This window comes from Papaver somniferum, chromosome 10 (assembly GCF_003573695.1).
Source record: "Papaver somniferum cultivar HN1 chromosome 10, ASM357369v1, whole genome shotgun sequence".
Taxonomy (NCBI): Eukaryota; Viridiplantae; Streptophyta; class Magnoliopsida; order Ranunculales; family Papaveraceae; genus Papaver; species Papaver somniferum.
Genome location: NC_039367.1, coordinates 154,466,020 through 154,492,550, shown reverse-complemented (window position 1 = coordinate 154,492,550; position 26,531 = coordinate 154,466,020). Strand labels below are relative to the sequence as shown.

The window sequence follows — 26,531 nt, the reverse complement described above, 5'->3', positions numbered from 1 at the left end:
ATTTAAGTGCAGACTTGATCTTAACAAAGTTAGATGATTTGGAGGAAGTAAGAGAAGTCGCTTTGCAGCACATGAAAAATTATCAAAATAGACTAGCTCGAGAATACAACAAGCGGGTTAAAATAAGAGAATTTCAACCAGGCGAATTAGTTCTGCGCGAAATTCTAGTATATCAAAAAGGAAAAGATGGGAAATTGGAGAAAGGCTGGGATGGACCTTATATAGTAAAAAGAATAGTTGGAGAGGGAGCCTATGAATTGATGGATCCTGAAGAACGCAATACAGGTCGTAAACTAGATCTCCCTTGGAATAGGAAATTCTTGAAAAAAATATTATCCATAGCCACCTGCAAATGAATTCGCATGAATAAAAAGTTAATAGCCTGAAAGTTCATTTTTTGGAACAAGTTTGTAATGCGAATATTTCACTTGAAAGTTAAGAAATTCTATAAAAGAAAAGTAAGACCTTGACAAAGGCTACAGAAAATGATATTTATTATCAGATTGGTTAGGAATCTGAATGTGGCGTGCACCCTATTTCGCTCATATGCAAGAGGAAATATAGTAAGACCTATCGCACGTCACAATCGGAAAGACCTAGAAGGCATAACTCAAGGGAAGGCTACACCGACCCCGGAACTTGAGTTGTGGAGATTTGGGGTGAGAATTAAACGATAATGCCCATCCGGTAGAGATATCTTAAAATTCCAGTCTAAGATAGAAATCTTAGATTGAGAGCCTAAGGTAAGAAAGGCTATCCCAAGGAGTGCAGAAACTCGATCAGGGCGCCGAGGTACACGGTTAAGTCAAGAGTGCCGGGACGTATGGAGCGTACCTTGCCACTCTTGACAAGTCCTGACTATGATGCACTCGGTCCGAAGATACCCCACTTAGGGTGCGATCTTGCTGCCATAACCCTATAGGTAGTGTATGCGAGATTGTGAAATCAACTAGTTGTTGAAAAACCGAATGGGAAGAGCCATAATCTTAACCCGATAGAGGTAAGCTTCCTTGAAGGGGCAATCAGAGGGGAAGATAAGGACGACACCCTCCATTAGGGAGTTGAATTGTGTCAAAAGACGTAAATATCATAAGGCTTTTACTCATGGGAGTATTAAGACTTGTGATATTTATGCGACAAACCTGAAGAGGAAATAATACAAGCAAAAAAGATAAGACGAGATCAATGGGTCGATGTACTAAAATACAAAGACTTCTGCGATTTCGTCGCGCAAAAATGAGGCAAGATAATACTTTTACATAGGAAGGCAAAATAAGACCTCCTAAGTAAACTAAACCAACCACTGATAAATTCGCACGATCGTTTCTTACAAGAAAATAATAAGAGGCAAGTATGGGAATAAAACAACAATGTATTATCTTCCTTGCAACAAACAAATATGCGAAGGCTCAAAATATGTCGAAATAAAGAAAGTAAATCAAGAATGCTTAACAGTAGCATCTCATTCAAAATACGTTTCAGACTTTAGCACTGGATCCAGGATTTTCAATCTCAGTACAGGCTTTATTAGCAGATTTCTCTTCTTCTTTATGAATTTCTTCATCATCTTGGTCTTTTTCATCATCGCTTAAAAAGTCAAAATCGCTATCTGGCTCAGGATATTTTTCATACGCACTCACATTTCATTCGGGGAGTTTTACTGCTTGAGAGAATTCCATCAATAACAGATTAGGCACTAGAGTGGCCTTTGCGAATAGCTGCTCTTCCGAGATTTCTAGCATTTATCTCTAGAAAATTCTTCTGAAATGCAAACCTTCTTCGTGCTCTGCTTCGAGACGCAGAGAGAGAGAGAGAGCTCAAGGTTCCCACTAGATAATTCCAGATTTGCATATTCTTTGCGAACCTTGGATAATTCAGAATTCAATTGAGCAACAGCAGACTGGTGCGATTTTTCAGAATCTATAAAGAATAATAAATAATCATAAATAAAAATAAAGAATTAATATTATGCGGAAAAACGCTAAGAAATCATAATAAGGCAGTTAACCCTAGCTGACTACCTTGGAAGAATTTGGAAAAAGCAAGGGTATTGTCCTTCATACTTTCCATAGACTTATCAAATCCATCACCAACTGAACCACTGAGACGAGAACAAATTTTCTTTTCTTTAGAAGAAAGAGATTTATTCTTTTTCTTAAGAATGTCATTGGAACTCTTCAATTGACTGTAGTGTTCCTGAAACTGATTATTCTTCACAGAAAGATTTATATTATTATGAATTAGTTTCTCATTCCGGGAGCTGAAATCTTTAAGCAAAGTTCGCGCTTGGTTTTCATTTATTTCATGGAAAAATTGAATACTAATGTGAAAACATTGCTTCTTTGTTCGAGAAATATAGTTTCTCCCTAGAAAGGGTATGGTTTTCTTCTGATAAAGTTTGATGAAGTAAATCAGCATCGCATGATAATTAGAAAAATAAGATATTTGATCACTAAGAAAGTCAATTTTTTGAGTGAGACGGTCATTTTCATGGGAAAGATTGTCAATTTGATCAAGTGAATATGAATATTGATTATTTAATTGATTTAGTTGAGACTGCAACTTTGCGTTATTCGCTTGGGTATCTTCAGCAAGGAATTGAAAGTCATATCTCTCATTCGTTCGCTTCTGGTTTAAATCTTAACAAATGCATGAAGAAATTTACAAAAATCAATGTACGTGAAGGGATACAGAATATTATAAGTGATTCAAATATCATAATAAATACCCCTAAGTTTTTGATTTTCGCTGCGAATATTTTCAGCTTCAAAATTTGAAATTTGGAGTTCTCCTCTCAGCCTTTGTATTTACTTTTCCAAAGAAACATTTTTCTGCGAAAGTTCCAACTGAGAACAGCTAGATTCAAAATGCTTTTCAGCAAGCATCACACGACGATGAGAATCCTAAAAAGGAAAAGATGAGGTTAGTATGACTTGGAAGTATCATTAAAGAAGATAAAGTTAAGGTGCGAAGGATAATTACCAGAACATCTAGAGCAACATGGAAACTCGGGTCAATTTTAGAAAGGACCTCATCCCTTGAAGCTTTATCAACGGGAAATTCACATAGAAGCTTGCTTAAGGAAGAACAAGAGCGAAGATTGCAAGAATCATCAGTTAAAGATTGGGCAGAGTTGATGACATCGGATAGAGTTTGAGCAGCAAGTTTTACACTATCCAAAGCTTTCTTATTCAAAGGAAAAGAATTTAGTAAGGAAACAAAAGAAGGAGTAGTAAAATCTGTTGGGTTAGGGGATTTCTTTTGAGAAAGGTTCGGTTGAGAGCTAGAGTTAGTGGGTGAAGGAAAAACCTGATTTGCATGCGATGGAGTCGCAGAGGCAACAAGAGGAGTGCTTTTTATTACTTGGCTAAGAGAAAACTTCTTATTCATAGGAGACTCTTTAAAAAGTTCGTCATAAGTAACATAGGCATTCTCATCCATAAGAGGATTTGTTGGTGAAGGAGTAGCAGAAACATTCTTCTCAGAAACCTGGGGAGATATATGGGTAACAGAAACATCTTTTTCAAGAGTTTGACTTATTATCGGAGTGATGGGAGGACTAGTATGCGAAGGCTGAACTGTGGATACAAGAACAACATATGTAGCGCTAAAATCTAGAATAGAAAGATTTGAAGAGAGTGGTATGGGTTTGCGAGACTTTTTAACTTTCTGCTTCTTACCATCAACAATCTCAGCATCGGAAGCCTGCAAAAATAAAGTAGATAAGAAATAGAGGCAACAATATTGTTTTAAGATAATTGGGTATTCCTTACTTCTTTATTATGCGAAGCCTTCCTCTTGTGAGATTCCTTATTTTGAGATTCATTATCAATGCTCGGTTTCTTCTTCTGCGATTCCTTATTTTCACTTGAAAAAGACTTGGGTTTTTGCATGATTCGAAGAGCGTTAATGGAAGAGCTTTTCCTGCGAAAATATGGGAATTATATCATAAAAAATTAAAAATATATAAGAATGGTTAAAATCAATAGTCATCATGAAGAAGGGAAATAAACTTTGATTCAGAGTTCATGGTGGAAGAACAATAGCAGAAGAAATCAGTGACAACAGCAGAAATGGGTAATAATTAAAGATGAAGATGAATAGCAACAAGAGAGAGAAGATAAATGATGAAGAAGGAAGATATTATTGTGGAAAAACCCTTAATAGATGAAAACAAGTAACCGGTTGAAGACTGTTCAAGCCAGTAAAAAGAAAGAAAATCGACACGTGTAGAGAGGAACATGAAACCCGGATAACTGTGGACAAAGTAAAATGGAAAAAGATAGGCATGTGCGATTTTCAAGAGGAGAATTTCTCACATCGCTCACTTTGAAGAATAAGCGATATGAGAAGAGGAAAATGTAGGAGTTAAATATCGCACACCATAATAATTACGCGAAGTGAAGAATACAACCTGAGCGAAGAGCATCGCACATATCAAAGTTGAGATGACGCACCAGATGATGTCAGCAAAGTCACGAGTAAATTGTGAAGAATTATGCGAAGAAGTATGCTATGTGAAGATGGACGATTGTATATGAACGAATATGTCGCATAGTGATCCCGAAAATAATGGGATTCTTAGCTGTCATCCACTATGTAAAATTCTATATAAAGGAGAGAGTCATTGTTCCTGGGAGGATTTTAGGACAAGTCTTGGAAAAGAAATAGTAAGAGAGAGAAAGTGAATTTAGGTTTCAAGATTTCTTATAGTGGAGTGTAGTTGTAAGATTTTTTACAACTACAAGTTAGTATTAATTCAAAAGAGATAGTTGGATTTTGTTTCTCCTTCCATTGTTTACAGATATCCAAGAAAGATGTACTACTAGGAAAATAAGGTTCTACAGGGTTTGGCTCTGAATCCCAAACAGATTTAGCATATGGGCAGAAAATTAAAGGTGTTCTACAGATTCTGCAGCATTACACCCGTACAGTTTGGTTGCACATCCTCCATGAATTTAGAGAGCTTTAAATAGTAGAAAGAGCACTTTGTAAGCATTTCCAGGCAAATTTTTTTATTCTATCAGATATTTCTAAGCTCCAAAGTTTTTTCCAAAAAGAGTCTGGTTGTCCTAAGTTGTAATGATTCTCAGTTTTCTCATTTAGTTTATTATATATAGACTGGACAGTAAAAACACCAGATTTAGTTAGGAGCCATCTCAGAGTGTCAGATTTACCAGAAGCTAATCTAACATTGATAATTCTATCAGCAATAAGTTTAGGAAACATTTTAAAATTAGGGTAACATTCTACTTCTTTATGATTGGATCAATAAGATCATTCACAAGTGTTAAATGATTGGTAGTTGTTGTTTTCCAACTACTACGGTTGTTCTCCAAGTTTGGGATCCAAGTGTTAAACCACAGTACCACACCAAGACCAAACAATTTATAAAACTCATTTTTTTCTCCAACAAGAAGTACAGGTAAAGGGGGCAGCCGGGCAGAGTTTTTACACCTGTCAAGGAATGGATATGTCAAAATCTTCCTGCAGAATTTTTTTTTTTGATAAAGAAGAATTTATTAAGAAGAGAAAGCAAAAACAGAACTATTTTACAAGTAATAAAAGAGGCGAATACCAGATCGGAATACCAGACCAGACTCTGGCAGTTTGCTGTTGTGTCACTAAGTTATGGTAACATGCATGGTTCAATTCAATCTTTCATGAAAAGTATTTCTAGTCCTTAATTAATCTACCTATTGTATGGAGAGACGGCATCGAAATGACTTACTTTTTCAATTTGTTAGGAGGAGAAATCAACTAGTATGTTTTTGCAATGGTTTAGCTTGTATGAAACTAGTCAGTGCAGCTAATGATGCTGAGGGTGTAATAACCGTTATTAACCCGATCAATTGGCCTCTCGTATTGGCCTCTTCCCGGGGGATACATCTACTTGTGTCATGGTTATGGTTTTAATTCATTATCCTAGTATTTTTCAAACTACATTGAATGAAGACCCGGAGCGTGTGGTGATGACGCTGCACACTCAAGTGGAGAACATCGGTAATGATGGTAATATTTGTTGTCTGTCCATGGATTATCAGCTGCACGCTTAAATGGAGAACATCGTTTCTATGAAAACCTTCATTCCTAAATAAAGAAGCTAAAGCTATGAAAACTAGTTACAGGATGGCTGACTTGGGAAGCCGAATTGTTTCTAACATAGCCGATGTGGACACCGGAAAACAAGAATTTGGGTCTATCAAATGGTATGATAATAGAGTACATGATGTGGGGAGTCCAATTGTCTTTAGAATGCGGTGGTACGTACTACTGTTGGCTCGATTTCTTCAGTTTGTGTAACCAAATTACCGTCAATTGCAATTAAAGTTTTAATAATGATAATAGACCAAGTAAATTACAAGATCAAAAAAAAAAAAAAAATATTGAAGATGGCCACTAAACCAAGCTGACAGATTACAAACAATTTTTACCGGGTCTATCATATCCGAACTACTATTAAAAACAACAAGTAACAACTAGAGAGGTGGGCTTTTGCTCTGGTCTAGGAGAAATCATCGTCGCTGTCAGGAACATATGTTGGATCATAACCCCACAAGTGAATGTTAGGATCATTCCAGTCCAACTGGTCGATCATAACCCCACTTCATCAGGAATAACATGTTAAACTTCATCCCAATGGAAGTCCCAATCCATGTTCATTGCTTGGTCATCCTCACATGATAAATCTAAATCTTCCGCATCATCCAAAAACGGCGGCGCTTGAAGATACCAGCAACTATTTGGTTGTTTAGCAGCATTGAGCTCATCATCATTCTCTTTAGACACAATATATTTGTTGTGCCCTTTGCGAAATTGCTCCATTGCTACCTTTACATCCATCGGTTCTTGCGAGTTTAGAATCTTAGAACCTTTAGGTGTATTTCCAAGACTTAAGTTCTGAAAAATACAACTATCTTCCTCTGTCCATTCCATGATCTAGCTAGCAACCGATCCTTGTATTTAGAATGTTTTTGTATTTCTTCAAACGACGACTCTTCTAGGTAAGAATGTGTTATGAGAGAATTTAAGTGGTTAATAATATGCTATGTACTACAAAAAACTTGAGAAAAGGCCACTAAAATCCGGCAACTGCCTCAAAAAATTAGTTTCCAAAGGCTTTGGAAACTAGTCAAAGGCAATTAGTAGTTCCTATACACTTCGGCAACAAGTTGATCCCAACTACTGTTTTTATTAGTTTCTGAATTCTTTAGCAACAAAAATATACCAACAACATGAGATACGCTAGTAGCCTAATGCTTCCGAAACTAGACAAAGGCAACTGCTAGTTCCTGTATACTTCGGCAACATGTTAATGGCAACTCCAGTTTTCGTTAGTTTCCAAAAAAAATTAGCAATAAATGTAGGCCAACTACATAAAATACTCTTGTAGTCTAACGCTTTCGGAACTAAGTAAAGGCAACTGCTAGAACTGCTAGCTCCTAAATACTCCGGCAACAGTTTAATCCAACTACTGTTTCCATTATTAGTTTCTAAACAGAAAACCAAGTAGATTATGTGGTGACTTGAACTCCGGCATTGCGGGTGGAAGTCTGACATCAAACATTCTCGACTGGGAACATGAAAACTCATTCAAATCAATTTTTTGATTCACTATGATCAAATTAATATCAAAAAAAAATTAATATGAGTCGACTAAATTGACAGTAATATAAACCGAACTCTTTTACAAATTCAACAACACATCATTCCAGTTAAAATTTGAAACTATTGACACTCACCAATTTCAAAAATAAAACCCAAGTTCTGCCGTATCCTTACCTTCTCCAATGTTGGCAACTGACCCTTTCTAGTTAAAAAGCTAACTGTTCAGCAAGGTATTTTCAAGAATTACAACAAATTGCATATAGATTCTTGTACAAAAACACATACCCAAAAAATGGGTGATCACAAGTAGTTCAAGAACGGTTCTTTCTTTACTTTTAAACTCCGATGTTGGATTCTACAGATGTATGTATGTTGAGGTAGTTAAGAATTCTATGTTTTTAGTTGTCACAAGAACACTCCTGGATGAACATTGGATCCTGCTGAAAGGGGAAAAATACAGAAATTCAACTCTTAAAGAGGCCTTCCCTGCATACTTCGCGTCGAGACCATTTTGCGAGCGTCAACTACTGCAGCTTTTGTGAGCTCCAACCTGCGAACACAATCGACCAATTGAAGAAGTTAATACATTTTGTAGAGTGTAACATATTCGCAAAAAGTTAGTAATTCAGTAACTGATGCAAAGTAATGAACTAGTCTAAGAATCCAAGTTCCACAGCCAGTACGTGCTCTTTCAAACCTTCTCCAATTTCGTGCCATACAACATTTAGTTTAGGACTAATGGTCTTGCATCTATGCAGAAAAATCCGAGGATAAAACAGAACACCACACGGTGGTGTACTTAAACAGGAAGATTAAAAAAATTATTTGCAGGGCTTTCTCCAATTGTGTCCCATTTGTCAAAAAGTATCTTTAGTTTTAAATTAAATTTACTGGGTCTTTTAGAGGAACTTGCAAATATCAAGGCTTGGAGTGATAGATTAAAAATGAGTAATAGAGAAGAACTGCCAAAAGGGAAAAATGAATGAGTAATCTAAAGTGAAATAGCAAGAACCACACTACATATTCTAATAGATATAATGAATGAAATTTGTGAAGAATTTTCACGGTTACCTCTGAAATGGTGGCCACAAATTAACTCCGAAAATTTAAAGTGTCTGGCTCATCTCCTCTGTCTGACATTGATAGACCTGCCATCACAAATTTGTGCAATCCTTCCAAGAGGTTCTTGAATTCAGCTTCCGCCTTGGTAGAACTACTTTTCTGTTCCACCCCAAACAGAAACCAAGATGATTTTTCATATTTGTGTTGAATGTAAGAAGGTATAGATATAATTATTAAAACAAACGTGCATACGAGTTAAGACCAGACAGTCTCTGAAGAAGAGCCTCTGAATTGGCAGATCTCTTTCTTGATTGTTATTTTACCAGATTTTATGTGTTATCAAACATGATGTTATCGATACAACAGTTTTAACTTAAACCTTTTAAGTTTTTTAACAAGGAAATACTCATTCAAAACATTAGAAGAGACTGCGAAACATTTTTACTAGCCAGTCGAGAGCCAAGAAAGAAAAAACAAGTGGCAAACAATGTAGACCAAAGTAAAGCAAGAACCTCGTAGGAGAGGCAGAAAATAAGGGTTTACATACGACCTCATGAAGTCGCTAAGGACTCTCTGCAAAGGACTCCATCGCAAGAGCCAATTAACAAATCACAAACTACTCTTGAAACCTTGCTATTTAATTAGTCATAATATTCAGGCTTATATACCACACTACTATCGGTGTATTCTGACCAAGAATCCAGGCTATGTAAAGATCGATCTTAATCACTTATAAATGTCGAATTTCCAGGTGAAATGAGAAAATAGGAAGGGCAGCGTTGTATAACATGTCATAGTTATGTGGACACAACCGAACCAAATGCATTGCCGACCAACTAAATTAATGTTGCCATGCATTGGAGCTTACTACTGTATTTTTCTCATTCATCATGCCGGTGGTAAAACTTGGTCCAAATAAAGCTACGGGAAAACTTCCAACTAAAGGTAAGAGCTAAACATGATAATTGGTTAAGTACTTCCGTGGATGGACCTTATAATGGACATATCAGTCACACAATCCTTCAACACAAAAAAGGAAATCGAAACACAAACAAATTTTGGAGTTTGATATGTAATCAAAAATTGTGCGAAAAATACATATATGACTTGGTATCATTAATACATAATAAAGGGGATTTTTATCAGAAGCATGAGTTGGTTGGTTATCAGGTCAATTGGTCCACCATCTAATCTATACAAATGTTTTTGGTAGCTTATAGATTCTATGTAGAGCTTATCATACAATCTCATAATTCTCTGTGTGTGCCACAAAAAAATACAGTTAGCGTAACTTGTACCTGCAGAATGGACATGAGACCAATATTCTTTCACCAGTTGACCAAACAACGATCCGTCCTCCTCCATCAACTTCATTGGTTCCTCGTACTCCACTATTTTACCTAATAAATAACACTTAAACCCTCCATTTTTAAGCACTATGAAATTCATTTTTCAGGGACTGGTTTTAGTCTTGGGATAAAAAGGAACAATATCGAGTCTAAAACCATTCGTCTGCAAGTCATTGGTTACCAGATACATCTGAAATAATTCCATTTGATACCTGTTAATGCAAAAGGTGAACTGATTTTGTTGGTGATGGAAGATTATTTCTTAGTTGCACATAAGATACTCCACGACTAGTTGAAAGATGGGCATCTGTACATTGAAAAAATAAAATTAAACAAAGGGGTTAGATTAAGAAAATGAATTATTGATTAATAAAACCAATATCTTATTATGCTGAGAAAAAAAAAAGAAACTCAATTACTCATTCAACTTGTAAGGAAAAAAAAAGAAGGAAAACACCAAACTTCAGTTGAATAACTAGAAATCTAACTCTTCACCAATCATTAGAGTTGAAATCAGTCGAAAATTCACCTCCCCCAATTATTGAATCAAAATCCAAAATAAAACTTAGAAGGCCCTAATTCAAAAAAATTACCTGTTCGATTTTATTCAGTTCGGCCTCCTTAGCCTGCAGCTCCTCCTTTGTCTTCAAATCCTACATTACAACCAAATACAAATTTCGAAACTCAGTTCAATTGATACACAAAAACAATGATATCATATATAGAACATAATTAGGCGACAAGTTACAGATAGCACGACCAACTGTTGTATCAAATATTCTCATAGACTCGAATCAGCCGATCAAAGACTCAAAAGTAACCTAATCAATGAAAAAACAAGAATTATCGTAACAATGTTCGTTGTTAGGCATTTTCACGAACACATAAAGGTCAGTTATAAACGTATACATCAAATGAATTGCAAGAAATGAAAACCAAAAAATTCTTCAAAGATTACATGTTTTAACCCTTGAATCCTAACAAAATTTTACCCTATATTCAGTAACTTCCTAAATTATGACAGATTCAAGTTAAAATTCTCTAACTCAATCGATATCCAATTGCACCAACAACAAAAAAAAAAAAACAGATTTAACTCCATTGCATAATCCAAACATAATGAAACCAACCTTATAAACCAGAAAGAAATCAAAAAGCCCTAATTTCTCTCCTTTAGGTCTTCGATTTCAATTAGAGAAGATAAGAGAAGATAAGAGCTGTTTTACTAAGAAATCAGAAAAGAAAGAGAGAATATTTCTGAAATTGAGTTGGGGTTTGAAAGACGGGGAGTTAGGTTTCAGAAGATTGGGCAGTAGAGTTTCAGGGAGAGTAGTAGACAGTTTAGGGTTTCAACACTTTTATATTAACCCAAAATATTTGGGCGGCCCACATAAAGAAGAGCGCGAACGTTCCCGCGGATTTTTTCCTTTTGCCGCCACACGAAATTTTTTGAGAAATTTTCCCTCCATCGGACAAGGGGGCAATCCGTGTGAATCTTGTGTTTGCATCCATTGGTTGATTAGAGATTCTTGATTTTTTATTGGTCCAATTCATGTCATACAGATTAATGTAAACGGGATGATTTTCATCTTTACCATTGATTGAAAATTACATCTTTAGAATTCGTTGAAATATGCACCCGAGTTAAGAATTTGTTGGATCCCATTGCAGATGCTTAGAACTTTACATAAGTCGATTCCAATATACAAGCGCATAAAGATTTACAAAAGACGATTTGGTAAAAAATTTATAAGTCATGTTAGTAGTAATATATGATCATCCGGATTAAGCCTCTGAAAAGCTCATCCGAGTATTAGGTGAGTTCCAATCCTGAACTCATTTCTCAAAATTCTTTGACCGAGTAGGCCCTCGGAGCGAGTCAAATTACTTCAGAGCCTAATAATGGTAAATATCATAATTCGAATTTCAAAATTCTTTTTTGGAAAATGTCGGTGGAGTTAGCACCCCAATCTAACTATGACGGAGCAAGCTTGAACGACATGTCGTGGCTTAATAGTACATACTGATTGTAACCAAATTTAACGATAGATGTTAATTGTGTACAATAGATTGAGTTGACGTGCAATACACCTGGATGGTGTCAATCAATATGAAGTTGTCAGCATGAAGGGGTAAGGTATAAATGTTGCATAATGGTGATCGTACAAATATAGTTGCTGAGAGGGTTCTGGATCTCGAAAAGTGGAGATTGGTAGTGATTTGGCTCGATCAAAGCAAATAAAAATAGTCCCACGTGGGATAAGAAGAGTTCTAGGTGGAGACTAATATGTAATGGAATCTCCCAACATGTATAATTCTGTGGCCTTTTATTAAAACCTCACACCTCCTGTCAATGATGATGAAAGATGGAGACAATAGCGTGACTATATAATGCCTATATGATCCTTCAGTTGCATAGAATTCATTCGATCTCGTCGAATATGCTTAATGATTTACATAAGTCAATTCCGAAAAAATTCATTTGACTTTAGTTTTTGTTAAATTCCGTTCTTTTACATCGAAGGTCGACAATATATATCGATATCAAACTTTAGTTTTATTTCTTATAATTCATTCTCATTCTTGGACACCCTTACAATTTCCTTGATCGGAAAAGGACATAAGTTGATTCCAACTCAAATTTATTCGACTTAAATATTTTTTGAATCTCATTAGACGTGTTGATAGATTTACATAATTCAATCCCATCATTTAGCTTTAGATTTTGTTCTCTCGCATTAAAGGTTGATGGTAAATATTAGAATTCGACTTTCAATTTTCTTTATTGTAATTCACTCTTATTATTGTATATTTCTATAAAGTATATATATTCTCTTTATTTGGTTTTGGAATTCATTTGATCCCATTTGGTATGTTTTAAGATCTACGTGCGTAATCAGTTTATAAACAAATTCCCTCGAAGAGTGTAGAAAATAAGAATAAATTATAAAGCGGTTGGTATGTTATTGTAAATTTATAGCATGTTTGGATATCAGAAGCAGAAATAAAAACCGTTAAGAATCGTTAGATTATATTTGCTTTTGACACGTGGTGTTAAGCTAACTCTTAGATCTTAGGATACCAATAAAATTGGAGTTGGACATAAAAATCGTTTAACCTCGCCACACCTATAACTATGGGATATGCACGTGGGAAATACACGAATCACAAATCGTGACCACACATCTTTTTCTTTAGTTCCATGAGACTCCACTCTGATATAATCGAAAAAGAGAGTGAATACCTAAAATCTTAACCTAGTTTCTATCTCCGCCTCCATCCCTTCTCCTCCCACACCATGACTGGAGATAAAACCAAGATTGAGAATTAGGAACCCCTTTTTTTTCCATCTAAACTCATCAAATGTATCTCAAATTTATAATAAGCTGAAGAAAAAGAACAGATCTAGATACTCCAATATCATTTACTGTCTTGCATTTTTTTTCTCTGAAATTATCTTCAATTTTTTCTCTAAGGATATATCGTACCGGGAGACGACATATCCAAGATGGCGGTGAGTTAAGTTTCCTTATAGATTCACTATAACTCTTTAGACCACCGAACAATCTGTAGAGAAATTCTTTATCATCTATTGCTGCTACTTTTACTATTTCTATAACCACTTCTTATTCAACTACGTCGGTAATCCTCAAAAGGTTTCAAAACATTTTGAAACCTCCTCCTGATAATCCTCTTTTGGTTGAATCTATTTCAATTTTTTTTTTTTTTTGGTAATCTATTTCAGTTAATACTATTTCATGTTAATTCAGGTAAAGGAATTGAAGTTATCAATCAAGAACAAAACAAATGAAATCGAACAATAAAAAATGGGTCGTCATCATATTTCACGGTAACCATTTCTTTTAATTAGATGTTAAATGGATTTCGGGCTTTGTTCTTCCGTAATATATCATGGCAGTTTATGTGTTTGTTTATATGCCTCAACCAAATCATAACGATGATCTTAGATTTGTATGTATGAGTTCAAGGTATATTAATTCTACTACATGTGATATTTTCGTCAAAATTTAATTGCTAATGTGCTAGGTTTTGAGTATGTTGATACAATTTAACAACAAAATGCGAGATTGATGGTTTAGTTATTTCACCACTTTATACCTTTTTATTGCTTTTATGAAAATTTATTGCTTCTGATAGGAATATATTCTTTACTATAAGGGTTTGCATTTGTACTTCCTAATAATATATGACACTATCATACTCTGTTCATCTATTGTTAAAGTGGTGAATTATTGTTTGCATAAGTTAGTAGTGCTGAGGTTTAAGCTTCCAATTTGGGTAGCCTAGCTAGTATTAGACTATTGCAAATAAAATAAAATTTTGTTTTTGATGAAAGAGCCTCTTGTAGTATTCTAGGAAGTTAATAGATGTCATGCAATAGTTATGAATACACTGCAAAGTTGCTTAAGCTAACAGATGGTGGGGTTTAAATGACAGAAAAAATTAGACCGAGGGATTGTGGCAGCTAACGCAAATGAAATTTACCATAGTGTAGGCAACATAAGTTTTTCCAGCGTAGAATGCGATTTGGTATTACATTGTATCTCATGCTTTTTCTATTGATTTTAGTTGAATCTGTGTTGTATATATGGTGTGATTTTAACTTAGATTGTTTTGTATGCGACTGGTTGTTGCTTAAAAGATTGTAGAGAGCAAGCCTTGTGATGCGGTGATTTTGTTCTCGGAAACCCATGATCCTAAAATACTACCACCGAAATGTCAGGAGATGACAGTAAGACATATTGTGCAAATACACTTTGAATTTGATGTGTCTTAATTGATCCGTGCGACAGTACTGATTTGTAATTTATGTTGAAAACAATGGAGGACATGAATGAAGCAACTCTGCGAGGAGAATCTGTCTATAATGAATAAACGTGGGGGTCTTAACAAACGTTGTCGCAAAGCTTCTCATGCTCACAGGAGTTTGGATGATATAAAGGAAAAAAAATGCAATTGTTTGAATGGAAGAATTGAATCTCTACAGACAGAAAACATGCTACAGCGAAGACAAACATTATCCTTCCATGGTGGTACCAGATGTATCAGATAATGAAAGGAGGGTGATGCAGCCAGCAAGTCATGAATGAATTTTCTTTTTCTTTTTTTGCCTTGTTTTATTTTGGTATTAAGATGTAGGGTCGGGATAGTAAGGCATATTTTGGGAATGATGACTTTTTACTTTTGGTTTGGGAATGATGACTTATACTCTTGGTATTGGGAATGAATGCATATTTTGTTAATTTGTCTTTTCGCTACCTGTATGATATTATCCAAAACAGTAATTACAACAGTTAATTACAATATTAATTGCAATAATTAATTACGTACCATATTTAACCACGATATTAACTACAATAATTAACTGGCATATTAATTATAGTAACTGATTACGATGTTATAATTAGCTACCATATTAATTACGATTACTGATTACGATGTTATCATATTAATTACGATCCATCAGAAAAACCATCGTTGCGAGTGCCTGGCATTTACAAAATGTTAGTTGCCATCATAGTTGTGGATTGATTTGAGAACCATGCGCCAACTAGCAAGCTTATTTGTTGAAGGATTCGGTAACTATCTGCTAACTGCAATTTAGTTTCCTTAACTTATTGCAATTATGATATCAAGATATTTGGGTGCTATCAGATTAATTGCTAAATAAATTAGCAACAAGATTTTAATTTAGTTGCCATATGGTACAACAAGGAACCGACAACTACAAAAATTTACTTGTTAGAATGTTTGGCAACTCGATAACAACTGCTAGAATTAGTGGGTCTAATTTACAGCATTTAACTAATCTGGTATTTGGCTACAATAACATAAGTTTCCAAAAGTACGCATGGCAACTAGATACTTATAGTAGTTGCCTTTGCATTTCGAAACAACCCATACGACAACTAAAGCTTGGCAACTACCATTAGTTGCCTTTTTGTTTGGCAACTAAAATCTCATCTTAGGAAACTAAACTAGTATGGGAACTAAACAACCCATACGTGTATTTATATACGATCTTGATATGAATTAGGAAACCCTTGTTCGATAAAGCTTTGGAGACCACGGTTAGGCAATGACTTGGAAACCTTCCTAAACAAAAAACTCTTGTTAGGTAGTCGGTATTGGGAAAAATATCGTTTGGTCCTCTTTTAGGTGGGCCCATGTCTGTTTGGTCCTTTGGTCAAACGCCTTTACTGTTTAGTCCATAATTATTTAAAAATATAAAATGGACAAAAATACCTTTACGTGTTAATTTTTACTCATTTTTTGTATCAGTTCATTCCGGAAATGAAGTCCATATAAAAACCTAAAAGAACAGACTTCATTCTAGAAATGAAATCCATACAAAAACCTATACAAACCGGACTTCATTCCAGAAATGAAGTCCATATAAAAAGCTATACAAACCAGATTACGTTCCAGAAATGAAGTCCGTATAAAAAGCTATACAAACCAGACTTCATTTCTGGAATGAAGTCCATATAAAAACCTATACAAACCGGACTTCATTCCAGAAATGAAGTCCATATAAAAACCTAAGAAAACAGAATTCATTCCAGAAATGAAGTCCATATAAAAACCTAAAAAAACAGACTTCATTCTAGAAATGAAGTCCATATAAAAACCTATACAAACCGGACTTCATTCCAGAAATGAAGTCCATATAAAAAGCTATACAAACCAGATTTCATTCCAGAAATGAAGTCCATATAAAAAGCTATACAAACCAGACTTCATTTCTGGAATGAAGTCCATATAAAAACCTATACAAACCATATTTCATTCCAGAAATGAAGTCCATATAAAAAGCTATACAAACCAGACTTCATTTCTGGAATGAAGTCCATATAAAAACCTATACAAACCAGACTTCATTCCAGAAATGAAGTCCATATAAAAACATAAGAAAACAGACTTCATTCCAGAAATGAAGTCCATATAAAAACCTATACAAACCAGACTTTATTTCTGGAATGAACTCCATATAAAAAAATAGAGTTTATTCCAGAAATGAACTTCATCTTCGTCTTCATCATTCTTCAACATCAGCAGAAATTCAAGATCTTCAACACGAGCAGCAAACATCAAAAAATCAAAGATCGGCATAAAAAATCGATATCTTCAACATAAAAATATCAAGATCTTCAACACGAGTTCTTCTTTCATCACCGACAGATGGGTCTTCAACATCAACAGCAACATCGTCTTCATCATTGACGACATCATCAACAACAACATCTTCAACTGTAGCAGAACATCATCATCGTCGTTTTCTTTTTCTTCATCATCTTCAACTGTAGCAGAACATCTTCATCATCTTCATCTTCATCTTCAACACGAGCAGCAAAGAAAACCCTAAAAAACAGAGTTCATCTTCATCTTCAACACGAGCAGCAGCAGCAACATGATTTCGTCGTCGTCTTCATCAAACAAAGTTCATCTTCGCCATTGTTACAACAGCAAGAAGAAATCAAATCAAATTAAAACACATCCAGAAAAAAAATCAGATCTACTGTCACCTTCGAATCGTCTTCAACAACATCATTAGCAACATCTTCGTCATCTTCTTCAACTTCAACACCATCATCTTCATCAAAAAAAGAAAGAAAAACAAGAAAGAGAAAATAGATCTGAATCTGGAGAGGAAAGAGAAAAGAAATCTGAAAATGATTTCTTTTTTGCTAATAAATCCAATATATATTTTTCTGAATGGGTATTGCTGTCACTCCCAGATGAAATTTACGTCATCCATGACGTCATCCCACGTGGATATTGTACACCCTAGGACCAAACTATAATTTTTAGGACCAAACAGTAATTTATATTTTCAAAAAGGACCAAACAGAAACTTGACTGGGTCAATTGGACTAGACTTATCCTAATATATTATTTCTAGGAACTAATGGTATTTCGTACGTCGGTATTTTGCGATATGCTGCAAATTCTCCATGATTCTATATTTTAGATCTGATGATTGTGAGCTGCTGATTTTAGTTATTTTGCAAATAATTTTTTTACCATCTTCGTGAGCTGCTGATTTTAGACCTATGAAGCTGCTGCAAATTTAGTGCGCCTCCAAGTTCTTGCACTAGCGAAAATTCGCAAAACAACAAGGTGCTCTTAGTAAAGTCAATTAATAACAACCGTCGTCAATGATTTTCGAAGTTAGGGTCCTTATCTTCGACAAATTCTCAGAATCCTATTCCTATACTGTGTTTATGGTTTTATGGACTCTATACATGCATATATATATGAGGTGTTTGTTATCTACCTGGTTTTTCTGAATTGATCTACTTGGTCAGCACAAGTATTTGCCTTCGTTTCTTTCTCGGTGTTATTCATGTCTGGTTGTTTGTTTCTCCCTGCTGTCTGTGAGATTGGTAGATGTTGGGCAGACATAAAAACATGGGTTCTTTCATGGAACAACAATAGTAAATCTACCTTGACTAGTTTTGAAGATCGGTATGAGTTGGGTATAGAATTGGGGTCAGGAGACTATGGTGTTATTCATGAATGTTTCGAGCAACGAGACTTGGGCATGTAAATCCATCGCAAAAAAGAGACTGGTAAGACAAGATGATATCCGAAATGTGGAGCTAGAAGTTGATATAATGAAAAGATTATCTGGGAATCCGAATATTGTGAATCTTAAGGAAGTTTATTGGGATGCCAATTATGTCCGTTTAGTAATGGAACTATGTCCTGGCGGAGACCTTTACGATCATATGCAGACATACAAGTCCAAGAGGTTATCAGAGTTCAGTGCTAGGCGTCTTTTTCGACAACTCTTGCTTGTTGTTATGCATTGTCATGAAAATGATATTATTCACAGAGATTTGAAGCCTGAAAACATTCTTCTGGCGACAACGGGTTCATACTTGCCCATTAAGTTGACTGATTTTGGTTTTACAACTTACATTCAACCGGAAGAGAAGCTTTACGGAGTATTGGGGACTCGATATTATATGGCTCCTGAGGTACTGACAGGCAAGGGTTACAACCAAACAGCGGATATTTGGAGTGTTGGTGTTATTCTTTACATTCTTCTTAGTGGGCAAGTACCATTTTGGGGAGCGACAGAAGCGACGACCTTTGATGCTGTTATGGCGGCGGAACTCTGTTTTCCATCTGATCCGTGGGAGCAAATATCTGTATCTGCCAAACACTTGATTACTAAAATTCTATGCCCTGATCCTAAAAAGAGGCTAACTTCACCTCAAATTCTTGATCATTCATGGATGAAATAGTATGTATAGATGCATAATGACCTAAGATGTTAATTTAGCGTCGCAGGTTAGTTTCTTAGCTTTCGGAGTTGCAAATGTTAATATGTTAAATTTGGCTGAGAACTGTTCAGTTTTGCTTTCAAAGTTCATCCTCTCTCAAAAACATATTTTACCCATGTTAAAGGAATTGCCGTGAAAAAATGGTCACGGCCATGTGATCTGATCGTCCAGACCTCTAACACATATTTTTGTTTGACCGTTCATGGTTCATGGATCAAGTGCAGCAAAACATGTCCCAACCTAGGGGTGAGCATGGGCCAGTATGACTGTTTTTATGTCGTCCGCAACCAATCCAATCAATTACAGAGTTATCTGCATCCAATCCAACTGGATTTGCATCCAATGGATACACAGATGAACAGTTTGGGTACGGGTAATCCAAAATAGATTTTTTTAAATATTATTATATATATTATTGGATAGAGAGTATTACATTAACTAGTTGGAAGGCTAACAAACTAAGTTCCAACAACATATTACTAAATTAATTGAACAGGTTGTTCTATTAGCCTACGAGGGAGCCTCATGGGTAACCTAGCCAAGGGAGCCGAAACAGATGGGGGGGAGATTGTGTCACAAGGGGGGCAATTTAACTCTACCTTTCATGTTAATTTCTACACCTTGGATCTTATGGAACGCATGAAATTTTAGGGAATGGGGATGACCAGCTGGGCTAAGGTTGTTTTGTTAATTAAATTTTATAATGAAAAAATAAAACCAATAAAAGTGCTATAAACAACACTTCAATCAAACACCTTAAGAATTCATAAACTATCTGTATATATTCTAAAAACTATATAAATATCCATAATCTTACGGTTGTGGATGTTCAACGAATTTTCAAGTTACATCGGGACCCAATTTGTAATCCATTGGATTCCAAGAACGTCATCCACATGCAACCAATTAACGAACGATTTCGGCATCCATCTACAAAAGTGGGGTTGGTCCTGGTTAAATCCGCGGATACGGGCCAAATGCTCACCCCTAGGTCACCCAACCCCACGCAATAACTGTTGCACTAGAATGTTTAGACACCCCAAATGGGCCTAACCTGTCAAAGGAAAAAAAAATGCTTAAAGAGGTTTAGCCAGGGATTAATAAGACCATGGCTTGGAAGTAGAATAGAGAACATATGGTTGTTTGCAGTCACAAAACTGTAGCAAAGCTAAGAAGAAGTACCCATAAAGTACAGGAAAAAGAGGCAAGGTTCATAAAGATGTCACCACAAAAATAGCTACCAGGGCATGCATTGAATAGATAGAAGGGCCATCTTACAGTTTTTGGGAGACCTAAACGACCCCAAAATATGGGATTTTTTATGGTTACCAAACCAAAGATGAAGTTGGATTTTTAGTTTAGACGGATGCAAATTTATATATTTGAAGTGCGATTGCTAAATTTCTTTTACCAGCTTTTTTGGTTAGATTTAGATTTGTAAACTTGTTATTCGGCATAAAATAAGCCCCATAATTTGAAAAATTAAAATATTAGTGACACTAAATTATAGTTGATATACACAAATTTTGCTAGGAATTATAAGTGTTATACTTATATTACTGTAATAAAATGTTTTCTTAACACTTATATCCTGTTACAATTCATCTAGGTTTTCTTAAAAAATAGTTTGGGCCCCCAACAATTTGAGGCTCAAGGCGGCGGCCTTGCTCGCCTTCCCCCTAAAACGGCCCGACAGCTAACACTCAAATACAAGTTCCTGAGTAGTTTGCAAGCTTGACTAGAGGAAAGAGCATTCCTTACGATACTTAGCATTTCTGTACTTGTGGAAGTAAAGAACACTTATAAAAGGGATGTCAAAATCGTAAGTTGTAAGATGCACTTTCTTTTGTATCATATGAATTGGATAAATTTTCTCTCTTAAATAACTCTGTAACTTTTATTATGAAAATTACATGTACAGATAAAGATGATGGTTAAAAAGCAAATGTTATAACCATCCTTTAAACTTTGTTATAAAAATATGGATACTCATTGGTCTCGATACCCGCTGAACTTTGTTATAGAAATTAAAAAAAAAATTGTTGGATTGAGTCCAAATTATTTTTCTAGAAATTTTTTACTATTGCTTTACTAATCTCTTAAATAAAGATTAAATTTATGAAAAACCGGCAAAATGAGAAAAGTGAGAGTGAAAATAAACCAATGCATTGAATTTTGCAAAATAATAAATAAACAATGAGATAACCGGTAGCTAACGGGTGTTCTATATATGTTTTAGACCCGAAATCTTATCGGTTCCAATAGGCGTACATGTCATATATCTAAATTGCTAATGAGTCCAGTTTTAGGATCTAGAACGAGATTCGAGACAACCGTGTCGGGTTCGGGTTCGAGTAACCGAGTACTCATTAGCAGTTGACTATAGTATCCCCTTGAAATTATATCATATAAGTACAAATTTGGTCCACGAAAAACAACTACCCGCCACGCTTACCAGATATTACTCATCTAAAATACATAAACTCCATTTCATACTACATGATCAATTTAAGATTCTACAACATCTCTTGAACTAGAAATAGTCATCTTATTCCCTTGAAAATATTTTATTGTATGATTAATACGAATTTACGGTTTAGTTTTTCTTTAGCAGGGCGGGATGCAATACTATTCGTAGCTCATCCGATAAACCTCCTCCCTTCAATTAGCCTGCAAAATCAAAACACATTCACCGGATATTATAAGAGCCATGTACAACATTGCTAATCATGATAAAGTACAAATCTGTTTAGCGTCTCAGGAAAGAAAAACAAAAAACATTTCAAATCATGCGTTTTCTAGATCTAGATAGAGATCAAAATGTTTTTACATAGAATGTATACTTACAAGTGTCTTGCAGTGACTATGATCCAATGGTGGCTGTTTATAGCACGCGAGACCACAGACATTAAAGCATATGTCAAGAAGTTTTCTATCCCCAGGGTTTCGCTTCATACGATCAATATAACATGGTTTAAAACAATCTATAAATTCTGGTACATCAAATGCATGCTGAAATCTGTCCCACGAACATTCCCACTATTAACAACACTGATATCATTCTCATAAGACTCTTTCCATTCCCCTCCATATTTCTTAAAATGAAGACCTCAAATTAAATTTCTGTTTTTCTTTCCCCCCTCCCAAAACTTCAATATACAGGAATAAAAATGTATCTAGTGAACACCAATTTATATAGGCTTGAAATGAAACAAGTCCACACGCATGACCAACAATTAATGGAGAAGAAACAAATAGTCATTAAGTTCTTGAAGATTTTGGGGTAATTAATTTCATAATCCTCAATACCTAATATAGTATCCCTCTTTAACTATTTGTCACAAATGGAAGATACTACTAGCCTATCTCTTTGTTGCCCATTCGGATATACTCATGATCTTATTACAAAGAAATATATGCTACACAAGTACCACCACATTGATGAGATGATGCTGCCCTAACAGAAGATAGGATACCCAACGTATCTCAAACAGCACAAACAATATATACATTGATATCCGTTTAACCACCGGTTTCTTCTGCGAAGGAGATCATACTGAACTCTTCTTCTGCCAGATCAAAAGCGACAATATATATATATTCTTTTGAGCACGGGCATAGTTCAGTTCATACACACGGCTTTGATACTTTTGAGCGAACAACTGATTGTAGTTGATGATCTTTTTCCAAGTTTTGCATAATTTTTTGCAATGGTAAATCGACTCGCTTAGTAAACACGGGAAATTGTCTATAATGACATGTAGGGAGTAGGTTTTCCATGTAGAGAACGCAGTAGGTAAAGAACTAGGCTTGCGAACTGATCAATCAGAGAAAATTGGGGTCTCATCCTTAAAGATAGATGGTATGGCATTGACCTAGGCTTAGATTTTGATGCACAACTAAGTTCATCAGTCAAAGACATTTACAGCATATATTCAAGGCTGTCCCAAACATATGTAACTCAAATATGACTGAATCAAGAAAAACTGCCTAATTCCTGATTAGACAAGGATTACCTCGAAAAACACAAACTAAGAAAAAAATGAAATAAGAAGGCACACAGAATAATATAGGAAAATAAGCATACAATTATAGTATGGATGGAAGTATGAGGCCATTAGTCCATCAAGCACGGAGAATTAATTAGTCCATCATCTTCTAGGTGAATGTCTCTACATTTTTTTTCTCCAAGTGCTTTCAAAGAAACAAAGCTGTTCATGTGTGGCATATTGGTGCTACCCAATTCTTGCCGTCATTATAAAACTCCCAAACAGTATCTGAAATGCATGATTCTAGATTCTAACGAAACATGTACCCAATGTGATCCTTTAATAAAATTTTATCCCCTTCCAAAAGAGCAAAGAACTGATGGAATCTTCCAGGTTCAGGGTGTTTGTAATTCAGAATGTACTCCTTACCCCAACACGGATGCTTCTTGAAGAACTCTTTAGTTTAACTACAATTCACCTCCTCCTTTTCTTGTCAAGAAACCACTGTTAGATGTATATTCCAGTATCTTTTATATATTCCAGTATCTTTTGTATTAGATGTAAATATTTGCTTACCTTCTTTAAGAGATATGTTACCCCTGTTAGAATATTCGACATAATCTTTTGTAAGCTAACTTCTTTATATAGGAGTTCTCATTGACAATGAAATGACACACAACTTCTTGTCTCGTCTGGTTTCACACGCTTGTGTTCTATATACTTTCTTGTCTTGTAACTACCTTCATGGTATCACGAGTCCGGTTTTAGATATGCCAGACGATTTAATTACATCTTCTTCTTCTCCTAAGAATCGTTCATCTATATATACTTTAGCTTCAAAGGATGGACCGGGAACTATCATCACACATGTAGTTCTCAAAGGATCGAATTATGAAGAATGGGCTAAAGGGTTTCGTATCTCTCTGGGCGCAAGACGAAAACTTGGCTTCATTAATGGTGAAGTCTCCAAACCTTCTGTTGATTCTTCTGATTTGGATGATTGGTGGACTGTCAACTACATGATTGTTGCCCGGATTTTTAATAGGATTGATCCAATTCTTCGTTCTTCAATTTCTTATCGTGATACTGCTTTCGATTTATGGGAAGATATTAGACTTCGCTTTTCTCTAGGGAATGGAATAAAAATATTTCAGCTCAAATCTGATGTTGCTAGTTGCAAACAAAAAGATGGAGAGTCCATTCAAGATTATTACGGGAAGATGAAGAAACTCTGAGATGACATCAATGATTTTGATGCCTTACCTTCCTGTCAATGCTCCGGTTGCACTTGCGGTTTGAATGTGACTCTCAGAACTCGGCGTAATAACGATCAGGTACGTGAACTTTTAATGGGTCTCGTACCCTATTACGCTAATGTTCGTTCTAGTATTTTGGGCACCGAACCACTTCCGTCTCTGCATGCGGTGTATTCTCGTCTCATCCAAGAGGAAGAAGTCAAATCATATACTCAACAAAGGGAGGATACAGATACTCCAATGGCTTTTCACGTACATAAGCCACAAGGATCAAAAACCAGAGGGGCCAAACCTCCATTAAAGTGCACTTATTGCGGTCACAATGGACATCTTGAGGAACGTTGTTGGGAGAAGCATGGTTATCCAGATGGTCGCCAGCCAAGACGTCCACCTGCGACTTAGACCAAAAACGAATCATCATCTTTCCGTAACCCATCATCTGCCAAGGCGAATGCTATTGTTGGTGAGATATCAGCAACTACAAATCACGTTCGTCTAACTGGTAAGAGTGGTCGTACCTGGATTGTTAACACCGAAGCTTCCAATCATTTTTGTTGCGATGACAACTTGTTTGAATCTTGTCGTGATATTAGTCCTATTCAAGTTGGTTTGCCTAATGGTGTAAGTATACAGGCAACCAAAATTGGAACTGTAAAGTTGAATGATTCTCTTATATTGCACAATGTGCTGTATGTTCCAAAGTTCACTTGCAATCTCATCTCCGTGTTCTATCTTCATCACATGCTAACCATGCACAGAAGCATCTGTTAAGTTTTCAATTCACTAACTCTGAATGTGTTATAAAGGAGAATACTCTGAGGACGAAGATTGGTATGGGTAAGCTCACTGATGGGCTTTATTGCTTGATAGCGGGGGAACCAGCTCATATTAATGTTGTGTTAGAGAAGGTTGCTGCGGAATTATAAACGTCTTGGCCATCCTTCTATTCAAGTATTGAAGTCTCTACCTCAAGTCGGTCGTATTGATAGTCAGTTAGATTTTCATGCTTGTGAAGTCTGTCATAGAGCCAAGCAAACTCGTACTTCTTTTCCATTAAGTGATAATAAGGCAGTCGATTTATTTCAGTCAATTCATTGCGATGTTTGGGGCCCTTATCGTGCAAATCGTGCTTGTAACTCGAGATATTTTTTGACTATTGTGGATGATTTTTCTAGATGTGTTTGGGTGTATTTGATGAAAACTAAAGATGAGGTGCCTATCTTGTTAACAATTTTTTTGGCGATGGTTGAACGTCAGTTTACATAAAAGGTTAAGATTCTACGCAGTGACAATGGAACTGAGTTCAAAGGTCTTTTTCCTTATTTTCGAAATAATGGTATTGTTCATCAAACTTCTTGTGTTAAGACACCACAGCAAAATGCAAGGGTGGAAAGGAAGCATCGTCATATTCTTAATGTTGCTCGTGCACTACGATTTCAGGCTTGTTTACCAATCGATTTTTGGGGTGAATGTGTCCTAACTGCTTCATATCTGATTAATAGAACTCCTTCTCTTGTTCTTAATTTCAAAACACCGCATGATATTCTATATGGTTCGGCTCCTACTTTTAACTCTCTTCGAGTCTTTGGCTGTCTTTCTTATGCGAAAAATCTTAGTCCTTGCGATAAATTTGACAGTCGCAGTCGTCGTTGTATATTTCTAGGTTATCCGTTTGGAAAAAAGGCATGGCATCTATTTGATCTAGACACAGGTCAATATTTTCAGTCCCGAGATGTAGAGTTTATTGAAGATGTTTTTCCGTTAGCTGATAAAAATGAGCTTCTGCGACTGCACTCTTTGTATCTTGATGAGACTGCTGGAACTATATCTAGGGATATGTCTGCAGATCCCTTTGAAACTGATTATAATGTCTTACCAGTTTCTGGTGGTTCTTCTTCCGCTGCTGATAATGACGCACCTCCACAGACTAGTTTAGGAAGCTCACCATATCTC

General features: G+C 35.7%; 2 long non-coding RNA genes and 1 pseudogene across 2 annotated transcripts; 2 read left to right on the top strand and 1 right to left on the bottom strand.

Moving 5' to 3' along the window:
* Positions 1 to 7,773: 7,773 nt before the first annotated feature.
* LOC113317770 lies at positions 7,774 to 10,054 on the bottom strand. The gene is made up of 3 exons (XR_003343996.1): positions 9,969 to 10,054; positions 8,680 to 8,829; positions 7,774 to 8,158 (listed from the first exon to the last, which is right to left on the bottom strand). It is a non-coding gene; the product is annotated as an uncharacterized LOC113317770 (long non-coding RNA).
* Positions 10,055 to 13,368: 3,314 nt separating this feature from the next.
* LOC113316850 lies at positions 13,369 to 15,260 on the top strand. The gene is made up of 4 exons (XR_003343051.1): positions 13,369 to 13,533; positions 13,790 to 13,869; positions 14,683 to 14,772; positions 14,868 to 15,260. It is a non-coding gene; the product is annotated as an uncharacterized LOC113316850 (long non-coding RNA).
* A 3,127-nt stretch (positions 15,261 to 18,387) lies between these two features.
* LOC113316592 lies at positions 18,388 to 19,294 on the top strand (annotated as a pseudogene).
* The last annotated feature ends 7,237 nt before the right edge of the window (positions 19,295 to 26,531 follow it).